The following is a 13,668-nucleotide window of genomic DNA, read 5'->3' as shown; positions in this document are numbered from 1 at the left end:
CATAGGGCTTTGTCTCCAGTCCCCTGATCATCTTTGTTGCCCTCTTCTGAACCCGTTCCGGTTTGTCTGTGTTAGGTTCAAATTTAAGCTCCCTCCCCTCTCTCCGAGGGCGAGCTAACGCACCTCTTTACCCTGAATAGGAGTGCAAGTTTTAGCAAGTTAATTTACCTGTTAGTGGTCCAGCCAGATACCAAACATAAAGCAACACACAAACTGCTTGATCAAGAAGGGATCTCTGAACTGTGCAGACAGGAGTCTGTCAGGGCAGAGAGCAACGTTTATTAAGTAAGGCATCCATTATATAGTTTTCATAAGCAAAACAAGATACAATATTATTAAAATCATAAGATGGGAATACAGTATTACAGAGATAAAGCAAGCGCCTTTTCTTATCCTTTGTTACATTTCTCATAATTCTAAAAAGCAAGGAATTGATAAAGACATCATACACTTGTCAATCTTAAGAAAACTTAATGTGAGATAAGAATAAGGAAAAGTGAGGATCAGGGTTAGATTGACACTTGGTGAAAGATAAACATAGGGTTTAGTAACCTTTGAAAGTTACCCACACAGCAGTATGACGCAAAAACTATGGATACATTCTAACAAGATATTTTGGGAACCCTTGTTTCTTTGTGCTGAACAGCTACAAATGCAGGATGTGTATAGTAAAAAGCAGGACAGAGAGAAACAGAAACAAATCATAGGGATACATTTTATCTCTTTCTCTAGCCTTACAGGCGCCTCTGCGTGTTCTTTTCTCATGAGGGTAGAGACGAAAGCTAGAGAGTCATGTCCTCCCACCTTCTTTGAGTCCCATGATTCAGAGCAGCACTAGATCTGGTAATAATGTAGTGTTTCTTGACAACTCTTTGACAACTCTTGGGGCCTAGGAATAATTTATTCCTAACATCTGCATCCTTTTTAAAGTGCGGAGACCAGAACTGGATGCAGTATTCAAGATGAGGCCTAACCAGTGCTGGATAGAGGGGAACTAGTAATTCACACGATTTGGAAACTATACTTCTGTTAATGCAGCCTAATATAGCATTTGCCTTTTTTGCAGCCACATCACAGTTGGCTCATATTTAGCTTGTGATCAACGAAAATTCCAAGATCCTTCTCACATGTCGTGCTGCTGAGCCAAGTATTCCCCATCTTATAACTGTGCATTTGGTTTCTTTTTCCTAAGTGTAGAACTTTGCATTTATCCCTGTTGAATTTCATTCGGTTGTTTTCAGCCCCAACGCTCCAGCCTATAAAGGTCCCTTTGAATTTTCTTTCTGTCTTCCATGGTATTGGCTATGCCCCCCAATTTTTTATCATCTGCAAATTTGATAAGCATGCTTTGTACCTCCTCATCCAAGTCGTTAATAAAAATGTTAAAGAGCACTGGGCCCAGGACTGAGCCCTGTGGTACCCCACTTGTTACTTCCGCCCAGTTTGATAAGGAACCATTGATGAGCACTCTTTGAGTACAATTTGGAGCTAACTGTGGATCCATCTAATAGTTGTTCCATCCAGCCCACATTTAGCTAGCTTGCTAATCAGAATATCATGGGGCACTTTGCCAAAAGCTTTGCTGAAGTCGAGATATATTATGTCCACAGCATCCTCACAGTCTACAAGGGAGGTTAAGAACATAAGAAGAGCCTGCTGGATCAGGCCATGGCCCATCTAGTCCAGCATCCTGTTCTCACAGTGGCCAACCAGGTGCCTGGGGGAAGCCCGCAAGCAGGACCAGAGTGCAAGAACACTGTCACCTCCTGAGGCTTCCGGCAACTGGTTTTCAGAAGCATACTGCCTCTGACTAGGGTGGCACAGCACAGCCATCACGGCTAGTAGCCATTGATAGCCCTGTCCTCCATGAATTTGTCTAATCTTCTTTTAAAGCCGTCCAAGCTGGTGGCCATTACTACGTCTTGTGGGAGCAAATTCCATAGTTTGAGTATGCGCTGAGTAAAGAAGTACTTCTTTTTGTCTGTCCTGAATCTTCCAACATTCAGCTTCTCTGAATGTCCACAAGTTCTAGTATTGAGAGGGAGAAAAACTTTTCTCTATCCACTTTCTCAATGCCATGCATAATTTTATACACTTCTACCGTGTGTCCTCTGACCCGCCTTTTCTCTAAACTAAAACACCCCAAATGCAGCAACCTTTCCCCATAAGGGAGTCGCTCCATCCCCTTGATCATTCTGGTTGCCCTCTTCTGAACCTTTTCCAACTCTATAATATCCGTTTTGGAGATGGGGTGACCAGAACTGTACACAGTATTCCAAATGCAGCCACACCATAGATTTGTACAATGGCATGATGATATTGGCTGTTTTATTTTCAATACCTTTCCTAATTATCCCTAGCATGGAATTTGCCTTTTTCACAGCTGCCGCACGCTGGGTCAATATTTTCATCATGCTGTCCACCACAACCCTGGGTTCTCTCTCCTGGTCGGTCACTGCCAGTTCAGACCCCATGGGCGTATATGTAAAATGAAGTTTTTTTGCTCCAATATGCATAATTTTACACTTGTTTATATTAAATTGCATTTGCCATTTTTCTGCCCATTCACTCAGTTTGGAGAGGTCTTTTTGGAGCTCTTTGGAATCCCTTTTTGTTTTAACAACCCTGAACAATTTAGTGTCATCAGCAAACTTGGCCACTTGACTGCTCACTCCTAATTCTAGGTCATTAATGAACAAGTTGAAAAGTACAGGTCCCAATACCGATCCTTGAGGGACTCCACTTTCTACAGCCCTCCATTGGAAGAACTGTCCGTTTATTCCTACTCTCTGCTTTCTGTTTCTTAACCAATTCTTTATCCCCAAGAGGACCTCTCCTCTTATTCCGTGACTGCTAAGCTTTCTCAGAAGTCTTTGGTGAGGTACCTTGTCAAATGCTTTTTGAAAGTCTAAATACACTATGTCCACTGGATCACCTCTATCTATATGCTTGTTGACACTCTCAAAGAATTCTAATACATTACTGAGACAGGACTTTCCCTTGCAGAAGCCATGCTGGCTCTGCTTCAGCAAGGCTTGTTCTTCTATGTGCTTAGTTAATCTAGCTTTAATAATACTTTCTACCAATTTTCCAGGGACAGAAGTTAAGCTAACTGGCCTGTAATTTCCGGGATTCCCCCTGGATCCCTTTTTGAAGATTGGTGTTACATTGGCCACTTTCCAGTCCTCAGGCACGGAGGATCACCTGAGGGACAAGTTACATATTTTAGTTAGCAGATCAGCAATTTCACATTTGATTTATTTGAGAACTCTCGGGTGGATGCCATCCGGGCCTGGTGATTTGTCAGTTTTTATATTGTCTATTAAGCCTAGAACTTGTAGGCTGCTCAGGAGACTAAGTGCAGAGGTTTCCAGAAAGACAGTGCAGAAATGACACTTATGGGGTTAATCTGTCTTCGTGACTGCCAAGGTCGGTGGACAACAGATGCCGAATGGCAAGGGCAGAGAAACTGTATATAATCCTTGAAAATGAAAGCTAAAGTGTGGGGGATGTTTTGTAGTCGGGAGAAGCTGGAAAGTGCTTTTATGTCTGAAACCTTCAAGGCAGTAAAGACTCTTAAACCTATCGAGGTCTGTGTCTCTCTATCTTGCTGGCTATCTGGGACAGGGCTACCGGGTACAACCGGGACAGGGCATACGCTGGAAATTCACCGCACCACAGGGTTATGGGCCCAGGACTGCTCAGCCTAGCCAGAATAGCAGAATAGCCCAGGTCAGGGGCAAACAGACCAGACCGGCAGCAAGCAAGCCAGAAGCTTGAGAAGAAGCGGTAACATGGCTGAGTGCTTGAGCGAGAAAGGAGGAGGGAAAGTGTCTGTGAGGATGGCAGTTTCACTTTCAGCTGGAATGCCTCTGGAATGGCTAACAGAAAGTAATTATTCAAGCTGGAGAATAAGAATGCAAGCTTTCCTGACAAAAGAGGATCTATGGGAGGTGATTGATGCACACCCACTGGGAGCTCCGCAGCAAGCGTGGATACGCATGGACGAAAAGGCAAGAGCATTCATTATATTGGCTTTATCCGATTCTCAGTTGTTACATGTAAAAGAACTGCCAACAGCGAAGCTTATGTGGACAGCTTTACACGCAGTTCATGTCAGACAGACGGCCAGTAGCAAGATTTATTTAGCGCGCAAACTGTATCAAATGAAACTGGCAGAGGAAGGGACTATGTCTGAGCATTTGATGGAATTCAAGAGACTGTTTGCAGAGCTGCAGGAGCGAAATATAGAGCACACACAGTTGCAGAGAGTTTACATCATCTTGTCTTCGTTAGACGCATCTTGGGATCCTTTGATCAGTTCATTAGAAGCAATGCCTGATGCAGGATTGACAGAATTATGTTGCGGGCAAACTTCTCCAGGAGTCGGAGAGAAGAAGAGAGACCGGAGAAAAAAGAAAAGGCAGAGAAAAGAGAAAGCAGGAAGACGTATTTCAAAGACACATCATTTGGACTTAAAGCCTGTTATTTTTGTGGTTCTAAAACACATCTACAGAGAAACTGTGCAGCAAAGCGGAGAGAAAGGGGCTGGAAGCAGTCAAGCGTGCAGCTGGTGAGTGCGGGGACTTGTAAACTGAAAAGCTGTGAAAGCAAAGACTGTGATTTATGGGTGGTCGATTCAGGAGCGACACACTGTATGGTACAAGACTTAAACTTGTTTAAAACCTCACGTCCCGTGAAAGAAGTAGTCGTACTGGCGGATGGGACAAAAAGGGAGGTGTTGGGAAGAGGTACATTGAAGCTAAGTATGTTAAATACAATTATAACAGATGTTTTGTATGTGCCATGATTGGAATGTAACAATGTCTGTAAAGAAGTTGAATGACATGGGCTACACTGTTACATTTACACAAGGACAGCGTAAGATACAGAAAGGAAACAAAGTCTGTATGCAGGGGTTTCTGAGAGACTCTCTATTTTACATTCAGTTCAAACACGCAGGTTGTGCTACAATGAGTGCTAACAGAAAGCCACATGATAGCTGCGTACATCAATGGCACAGAAAACTAGGACACGCTAGTTTTGGAACAATAGCGAAAACTCCAAGTCATAGTGAGGATGTGACGCTGAAAGAGTGTGATAAATATATTGATTGTGAAATATGCAACAAAACCAAAGCCACAGTTGCTCCTATAAACAAAGAGGCAGAAAGTAACACGAGTGCACCATACCAGTTAATTCATGTTGATTTATCAGGCCCATTTAAGACTTCGTAAGGGGTGCAAAGTACTTTATGGTGATTGTGGATGACTACACTAGATATAGCAACATATATCTGCTTAAGAGTAAAGATGAAGCAGAGGGGAAGCTGAAATTGTTTATAAAGAAGGTTGAAACGCAACATGGAGTAACAATACAGAAAATACGCTCAGATCAAGGGGGAGAGTTCACGGGCAAATCCCTAGAGCAGTACTTGGCAACCAAAGGTATAGAACAGCATTTTACTGCACCATTTTCACCGTTTCAAAACGGAACTGCTGAGAGGAAAAACAGGTCACTTCAGGAGGCAACAAGAGCTATGTTACTTGATTCTGAATTGACAAATGCGTTTTGAGGGAAATGCATGCTGTATGCAACATACATTCAAAACAGACTGTTTCATAGAACACTGAACATGTCTCCATATGAAAAGCTCACAGGAAAGAAGCCAAGGCTTCAGCACATTGCGAGGTTTGGGGCGAGGTGCTGGGTGCACATACCCAAAGGCAAGAGACAAGGGAAACTGGCCCATAGAGCGCAGAGAGGAAATATACTAGGTTTCCAGAATGCATACTACCGTGTATGGGTACCAAGTCAGAAACAAGTAGTGCTGAGTAGAAGCGTTCAGGTTCAAGAGCAGGAGTGGGAACAAAGCACATATGTTGAGTTAGGTAGTTCACGGGATGCATCCACAATAAATGAGTTAGAGCAGGAGGTGAAAGATGAAGAAGAACAACCTGTGTCTAGGGTGAATGGGAGTAACACAGAGGAAACTGTGTTATTGAGATGCTCTGAAAGAGCTAACCTGGGGAAACCGCCGGATAGGTTTTGCATTGGCACAGTTAGAAGCCAAGAATGCACAGAAAAGTATGATGAAGACACATTGTATTTGGATTGTATTAAACCTTGAATGACTGTAATGACTGAAAATATGTAAAAGCAAAGAAAATGTCTGTAACACATATGTATTGCATTTGGAAAATAACTGTCTTTATGGAAAGGTGGGAGCTGTAGGCTGCTCAGGAGACTAAGTGCAGAGGTTTCCAGAAAGACAGTGCAGAAATGACACTTATGGGGTTAATCTGTCTTCGTGACTGCCAAGGTCGGTGGACAACAGATGCCGGCTGGCAAGGGCAGAGAAACTGTATATAATCCTTGAAAGTGAAAGCTAAAGTGTGGGGAATGTTTTGTAGTCAGGAGAAGTTGGAAAGTGCGTTTATGTCTGAAACCTTCAAGTCAGTAAAGACTCTTAAACCTATTGAGGTCTGTGTCTATTAAGCCTAGAACTTCCTCTCTTGTTACCACTATTTGTCTCAGTTCCTCAGAATCCCTTCCTGCAAATGTTAGTTCAGGTTCAGGGATCTGCCCTATATCTTCCACTGTGAAGACAGATGCAAAGAATTCATTGAGCTTCTCTGCAATCTCCTTATCGTTCTTTAGTATACCTTTGGCTCCCTTATCATCCAAGGGTCCAATCGCCTCCCTAGATGGTCTCCTGCTTTGAATGTAGTTATAGATTTTTTTGTTTTTGGTTCTTATGTGCTTAGCAATGTGCTCCTCAAATTCTTTTTTAGCATCCTTTATTGTCTTCTTGCATTTTTTTTGCCAGAGTTTGTGTTTCTTTTTATTTTCTTCATTTGGACAAGACTTCCATTTTTTTAAAATGGTTCTTTTCTTTCCTGTGTGGGTTCTTTGGGGTGCAGTAAGATGTCACCGATGATGCAAATAAAGAGCTCACGCTGAACCTTTCCATAGTTAATAAATTTTTATAGTTCTCCTTGTCAGTTCTTTGATGTTGAATAAGTTGCTCATTCTGACTGAAGCACTTTCCACACTCCATACATTTAAAAGGTTTCTTCCCTGTGTGGGTTCTTTGATGTAAAGTAAGGCTTCCACTGCAACTGAAACCTTTCCTACACTTCATGCATTCATATGGTTTCTCTCCTATGTGTGTACCTTTATACAAAGTATGTTTACACCTTGCACTAAAGCTCTTTCCCCACTCCATACATTTATACGATTTCTCTCATGTGTGGGTTCTGTGATGTGAAGTAAGGTGTTGGCTCTGACTGAAACTTTTTCCACACTCTGTACATTTATATGGTTTTTCTCCTGTGTGGGTTCTGTGATGTGAAGTAAGGTGTTGGCTCTGACTGAAACTTTTTCCACACTCTGTACATTTATATGGTTTCTCTCCCTTGTGGGTTCTGTGATGGGAGGAAAGGCTTCCACTACGACTGAAACTCTTTCCACACTCCATGCATTTATATGGTTTCTCTCCTGTGTGGGTTCTTTGATGCAATGTAAGTTTGCTGTTCTCACTAAAGGTCTTTCCACACTCCATACATTTATATGGTTTTTCTCCTGTGTGGGTTCTTTGATGTAAAGTAAGGCTTCCACTATGACTGAAACTCTTTCCACACTCCAGACACTTATATGGTTTCTCCCCTGTGTGGGTTCTGTGATGTGAGGTAAGGTGTTGGCTCCGACTAAAACTTTTTCCACACTCTGTGCATTGATATGGTTTCTCTCCTGTGTGGGTTCTTTGATGGGAGGAAAGATTTCCTCTAACACTGAAACTTTTCCCACACTCTATGCATTCATATGGTTTCTCTCCTGTGTGTGTTTTTTGATGCTTGGTAAGTATACTCCTTACACTAAAACTCTTTCCACACTCCATACATTTATATGGTTTCTCTCTTGTGTGGGTTCTGTGATGGGAGGAAAGGCTTCCACTACGACTGAAACTCTTTCCACACTCTATGCATTTATATGGTTTCTCTCCTGTGTGGGTTCTTTGATGCAATGTAAGTTGGCAGCTCACACTAAAGGTCTTTCTACATTCCATACATTTATATGGTTTTTCTCCTGTGTGGGTTCTTTGATGTAAAGTAAGGATTCCACTATGACTGAAACTCTTTCCACACTCCAGACACTTATATGGCTTCTCCCCTGTGTGGGTTCTGTGGTGTGAATTAAGGTGGTGGTGCTGACTGAATCTTTTTCCACACTCCAAGCATTTATATGGTTTCTCTCCTGTGTGGGTTCTTAGGTGTAAAGTCAGCTTACTTCTCACAGTGAAGTTCTTTCCACACTCCATGCATTCATGCAATTTCTCCTCTGTGTGCATACCTTTATGTTCAGTAAGACAGTCCTTCTGAGTGAAGCTTTTTCCACACTGTGTGGATTTCGTGCCTCTGTGGGTTCTTTGATGTGAAGTAAGGTTTCCACTTTGACTGAAAACCTTTCCACATTCCATGCTTTTATATCGTTTCTCCCCTGTGTGGGTTCTTTGATGCCAAGTAAGATGAGAGCTCCTGTTGAACCTCTTTCCACGTTGCATGCACTCATATGCTTTCTGTCCTGTACTGGTTCTTTGATGTGAAGTAAGGTGGTGATGGTGTCTTAAAAACTTTCCACACTCCATGCATTCATGTGGTTTCTCCCCTCTGTGGGTTTTGGATTTTTTAAATAAACTTTGGTTTATTTTTTAATATTCCGCCCCCTCACGGACACTTTCCCTTTCTTATCCCTTTGTGATCTTCCTACTGGATCAAGAGTTCATTGACAACAGCACTCTGCAAAGTACAAGATTTCCCCTTTGATTCCCAGATGTCTCTTTTCCTACTTCATTCTTGCTTGCACAGACACCACAAATGGCTCTACGTAATGCTTTTTCTCCTGCCCTTCACCTGTTTGGGCAAATAAGAAAGAAAAAGAAAAACCTGTTAGGAGTTCAAGGCGGAGACAAATGATTGGGTCAGGGATCAAACCCAACAACCTGCTTCTCTACGTCCAAAGAGCCACAGATCTGGTAAGAGTCAAAAGAATAGGTGGTCAGATACAAAGTCAGTGGAGGCCCAAGACCAATGCTACACAAATTTGTGCTGGGGTGCTGTACTGGGAGGGGCATTCCTCACCACTTCATACCCATTCATGTCTGTATTTTGCCTGCAACCTCTGAATCTGGTCCAAGGAGGACAGGTATTGTGCCATCTTATACCAATGGAATTCCTGTTCCTTTATAACCTGTTCCTCAGTGAACAAATTCTCTCCCATTTAGGATTCAACGAAGGCCACAATCAGGATGTGGGAGAAGCTGTCCATCGACCCAACGGGGCCAGATGCAAAAGTGAGGTCCAACAGTTGCAGGCAGGGAGAAGTTCCAGAGCAGGAAGGAGAGATGAGGAGACCAGAGGCAAATGTCATAATGCTGTGAGGCCAGAGATTTAATAAGAACTGGCGCTTGGGATAAGCTGAATGAGTGCTGTGGTAGGCTGGTGCCTTTGCAGCCTAGTGCTCTGTCTGCCAGGGTTGCATTGCAGACAAATACAATTATTTTTCAGATGTATTTATAATACGCCTCACCAAGGATCATGTTCTAGACCAGCCGTTCCCAACCTTTGGGCCCGCAGATGTTGTGGGACTACAACTCCCATCAGCCCCAGCCAGCACGGCCAATGCTCAGGAATGATGGGAACGTAGTCCAGCAACATCTGGGGGCCCAAAGGTTGGGAAAGGCTGGTCTAGACAGTCAAGTTCAGGACTTTGGGGGAGCTCTCCATCAATTCAACATGTGGACATAACGGGGCCCGCATTGCCCAAAAAGTTCCATCTTTGACTCATCTGTCCATAGAACATTGTTTGCCAGAAAGCACCTGCATGATCCTCAAGAGTTCAATTTTCTATGGACAGATGAATCAAAGATGGAACTATCTGGGCAACATGGGCCCCATTATGTCTGGCGAAAACCAAACACTGCATTCTACATGAGGAACCTCATACCAACAGTCAAGCATGGTAGTGGCAATGTCATCGATTGGGGATGCTTTGCTGGATCAGGACAACTTGCCATCATTGAAGGAACCATGAATTCTGCTTTGTATCAGCAAATTCTATAGGACAATGTCAGGCCATCCGTCCGTCAGCTGAAGCTGATGCACAATCATCTGAAACACACAAGCAAATCTACATCAGAATGACTGAAGAACAAGAAATTGAAAGTTTTGGAATGGCCTAGTCAAAGTCCAGACCTGAACACCATTGAGATATTGTGGCAGGATCTGACAGGAGTTGTTATGCTCAAAAACCCACAAATGTCACTGAGTTAAAGCCGTTCTGCATGGAAGAGTGGGCCAAAATGCCACCACAGCACTGTGAGAGATTGGTGAAGAACTACAGGAAGCATTTGGTTGCAGTCATTGCTGATAAAGGTGTAATGAGGTTTTGAGTCTAAGGGGGAAATTACTTTTTCACACAGGCATTGGGTCTTGCTTAACTTTCTTTAATAGATAAATAAGATAAGTATCAAAATGTTGTGTTGTTGGTTCACTCAGGTTCCCTTTTCCTTAATATTAGGCTTGATTCAAGATCTTACAACATTCTGTGCAAAAAATATGCAAACACGCAGAAAATTAGTCAGAGGGCAAATACTTGTTCAAGGCACTGTGCATCTGTAATGCCTTGTTACTGGGGATGTGTCATTGTCCTCCTAGTCAAAATACTCAAGCGTGAACTTGAGATGAAAATGAAATAAAAAAAAAATGTAGTAATGTTTGACTTCAATTACCCTCACATTGACTGGCTACATGTGCATTCCTGTCACAATCAAGAGGTGAAATCTCTACATACCCTAAATAACTATGCCGTAGAACAGGTGGTCAAGGAACCAACCAGAGCGGCGGCCACGATGGACTTTGTCAAAACAACCTATTCCTTTGGCCTGAAAACATGGCTCTGTCATGAAGAACTGTGGGTAACGTCTTGCTCCTGGAATGCAGCCTTATGGGTAACATCTTTCTGCTGGGAAGCAGTTTTTCCTCACTAGATGAGGATTTAGACACCTGCACGCACTCAGTCACCACCCTTAGCTAGCTGTGAGAGCGCACCTATGAGAAGGCGGAAAAAGGCCCTGGAATATTCCACCTTCCAGGGGTCTCCTGATTGGCTATTAGGCCCCTGAGCTGTAGCTGCCAAGCTCTGGGAAGGAAACTCAAGAAGATCAAGCACTTTTATTCTGGATAAAGAGATCCGGAATATATATCTCCTGATTCAGTTCTAATTTTTCCCAACTGTACTTTATGAACAAAATCCTTCTAACTGTATGAATAAGAGTCTTAAAAATACCTCAAGGAAGAACAAATCTTTGTCAAATATCTCCCTGCTGAATGATGAGTTCTTCAAATGAAACATGTCACCATATAATTCTCCATGAGCTTTCATATCATGAGATCAAAAACCAAATAAATGAACAAAATAGCTGCAATATTGAAAATAATTGGAAAAAATGTTGTACATCTTTCATTTATCTGATACATCAGACTATTTCCAAAAAATTAAAGGCCAGGAGTTTGTCATGCACAGCTCATTAAGGCCACTTTTTACAACACTTTTTGGACTCAAATACAGATACCTAGGTTCAAAATACATGTTTTGATTGTGTCTCTATTCATAACTGACACAATCAAAATTAAAATGTTTGCTACGTTCCAGGCTTGCATTATAAATTTTGGCAGCTGATCAGGCTTGCTTCAAATATGAAACAAGCATTACAACCCTCCCACATGTTCTCTAGTTCAGATTGTAGCCTGAGACACAGATGAAATAAACTCCTCTCTCCTTAAGACCATAAGAAGACCCACCTGGATCAGACCAATGGTCCATCTAGCCTAGCATCCTATTCTCACAGTTGCCAACCAGATGCTAGTGGGAAGTCCAGAATGAGGACCTCAGTGCAATAATATTCTCCCCTCCTGCACTTTCCAGCAACTGGTTTGCAGAAGCATATAGTGTCCAGCAGCAGCGGTAGAACATGCTTGTCTCAACTCCACCCCCTACAACCACTCTACGGTCCCATTTCTGCTTCAAAAATAGCAAGAGGGAGGAAGAGAGGGAGGCTTCCCTTCCGCTGCCCCACAACTGCTGTAGCAGTAAGCCAAACGCCCACAGCACTGGGACAACTTTAATTTCCAGTGCTCCTGACCCCTGGCTTGCTGCCATAGCAATGCCAAAGAGACAGGAAGGCAGAGGGGGAAAGAAGGGTCCATCAATACAATCATTTAATTTGAAATCAATTTACCTTGTAAGCTGCTAAATGCAGAGCTGTAAACCCATTTCTAGCCAACCAAACACAGGCCTTTCAGCATAAGAGTCCTAATGTGTGATTTATTGCCTGCATAATAAATATGGATAATAGAAGCAATTTAAAAATAAAGCATATAATGAATTAAGTTACAAAAACAAAACACCACTTCAAAGGGACTTTGGAAATTCAAGGTAGGCTTTTTATTTTCTGTGATTGGAGAGCCCCTCCCTCTCCTCAAGGAGCAGCGGCAGCAAGCCCAGCAGAGGAGAAGGGGGGGCACTGACTTTATTCCCTTCAACCTCTGCCTTGAGGCTTGGGGGGGGGCGCCTGCTCAGTTTCAAGGCAACGTCATCACCCCTCCCCCATTTTCCTCTTCTTTTTTTCAGGTATAGAAAATCCAACCCCCCCCCTCCAGCAGGGAAACAGCACAGCTCTCTCTCCCCCATCCCCCACCCCCGTCAAAGGCTTTTTCCTCTGGACCCGCAATCCCATCCCACTCCTCCCCTAGAGGGAAGTCGGACGCTCCAATTCTAGCCCTGCAAATAGGCGCGGTGGGGGGCGGGCTCTGCAGGCAGACCAACTTGGATTCCTCGGGAGGGGTTCCCTTCCTCCTCCCTTTTTTGGAGACCTCGTTCTCCTCCCCCTCTTCCTCCCCCCCCCCCGCCATGCAATGCTGTTTCCTCCGCAGAAAGGCGTCCTGCAGCCTCCCCCGCCGCACATTCCCTTTTTGGAGGGGGGGGTGAGCTCTGCTGGGGGAACTTCAAGGAGGCTTTTGCCCTCATGCAGCAGTTTTTGCAGATAGGGTGCATGGACCTGGGCCCCATCTATGGGTTCTGAGAGGGGGGAGCTTTTTCGGAGGGTCTTTGTCCTCCTGCCCCCCCCCGTCTCATCACCCCCACTTTTGCATCTTTACCTCTTTGCCCTCTCCGGCTATCGACCTTCCCCGCTCTCCCAGGGAATCTCACCGGGCCGATTTCCCGCCGTGCAATACAAAAGGGGGGGGAGGGGTGGTGGCCCCTGAAGTCCCTCCCCCACGCTTTTTTTTTTAAAAAAAATCTCCTGCCTCTCTAGGAGCTTTCCTCTCCTCTCCCGCTCACTTGCGACACTTCAGGTTCCTTTCCGAACACGGCCCCCCCTAGAGCTATGCCTGTAGACCACTTCCCAACCGCCGCCTCTCCGCTTGAGGGACCCTCGTGTTCCAGTGGGAACTGGGCGTGACGACTAGTTTAACCCCTGCCCTGGTCTATGTCTCTGCTCCGTCGTGGAATAGCCCCCCCGCCAGACTCCTGATGGGCGAGGAGCAGAATGCGGTTTAGAATTAAACTTTGCAAAAGTCCGGGGGGGGGGGGCTGGGAGGATGCTCT

General features: G+C 44.0%; 1 pseudogene; it reads right to left on the bottom strand.

The window, feature by feature from the left end:
* Window positions 1–268: 268 nt before the first annotated feature.
* On the bottom strand, window positions 269–13,422 carry LOC133381747 (zinc finger protein 883-like; annotated as a pseudogene).
* Window positions 13,423–13,668: the final 246 nt, after the last annotated feature.

Source organism: Rhineura floridana, chromosome 3 (genome assembly GCF_030035675.1).
Source record: "Rhineura floridana isolate rRhiFlo1 chromosome 3, rRhiFlo1.hap2, whole genome shotgun sequence".
NCBI classification, from domain to species: Eukaryota; Metazoa; Chordata; class Lepidosauria; order Squamata; family Rhineuridae; genus Rhineura; species Rhineura floridana.
Note: the sequence above shows the minus strand (reverse complement) of the source record. Positions and strands in the feature narration are given on the sequence as shown.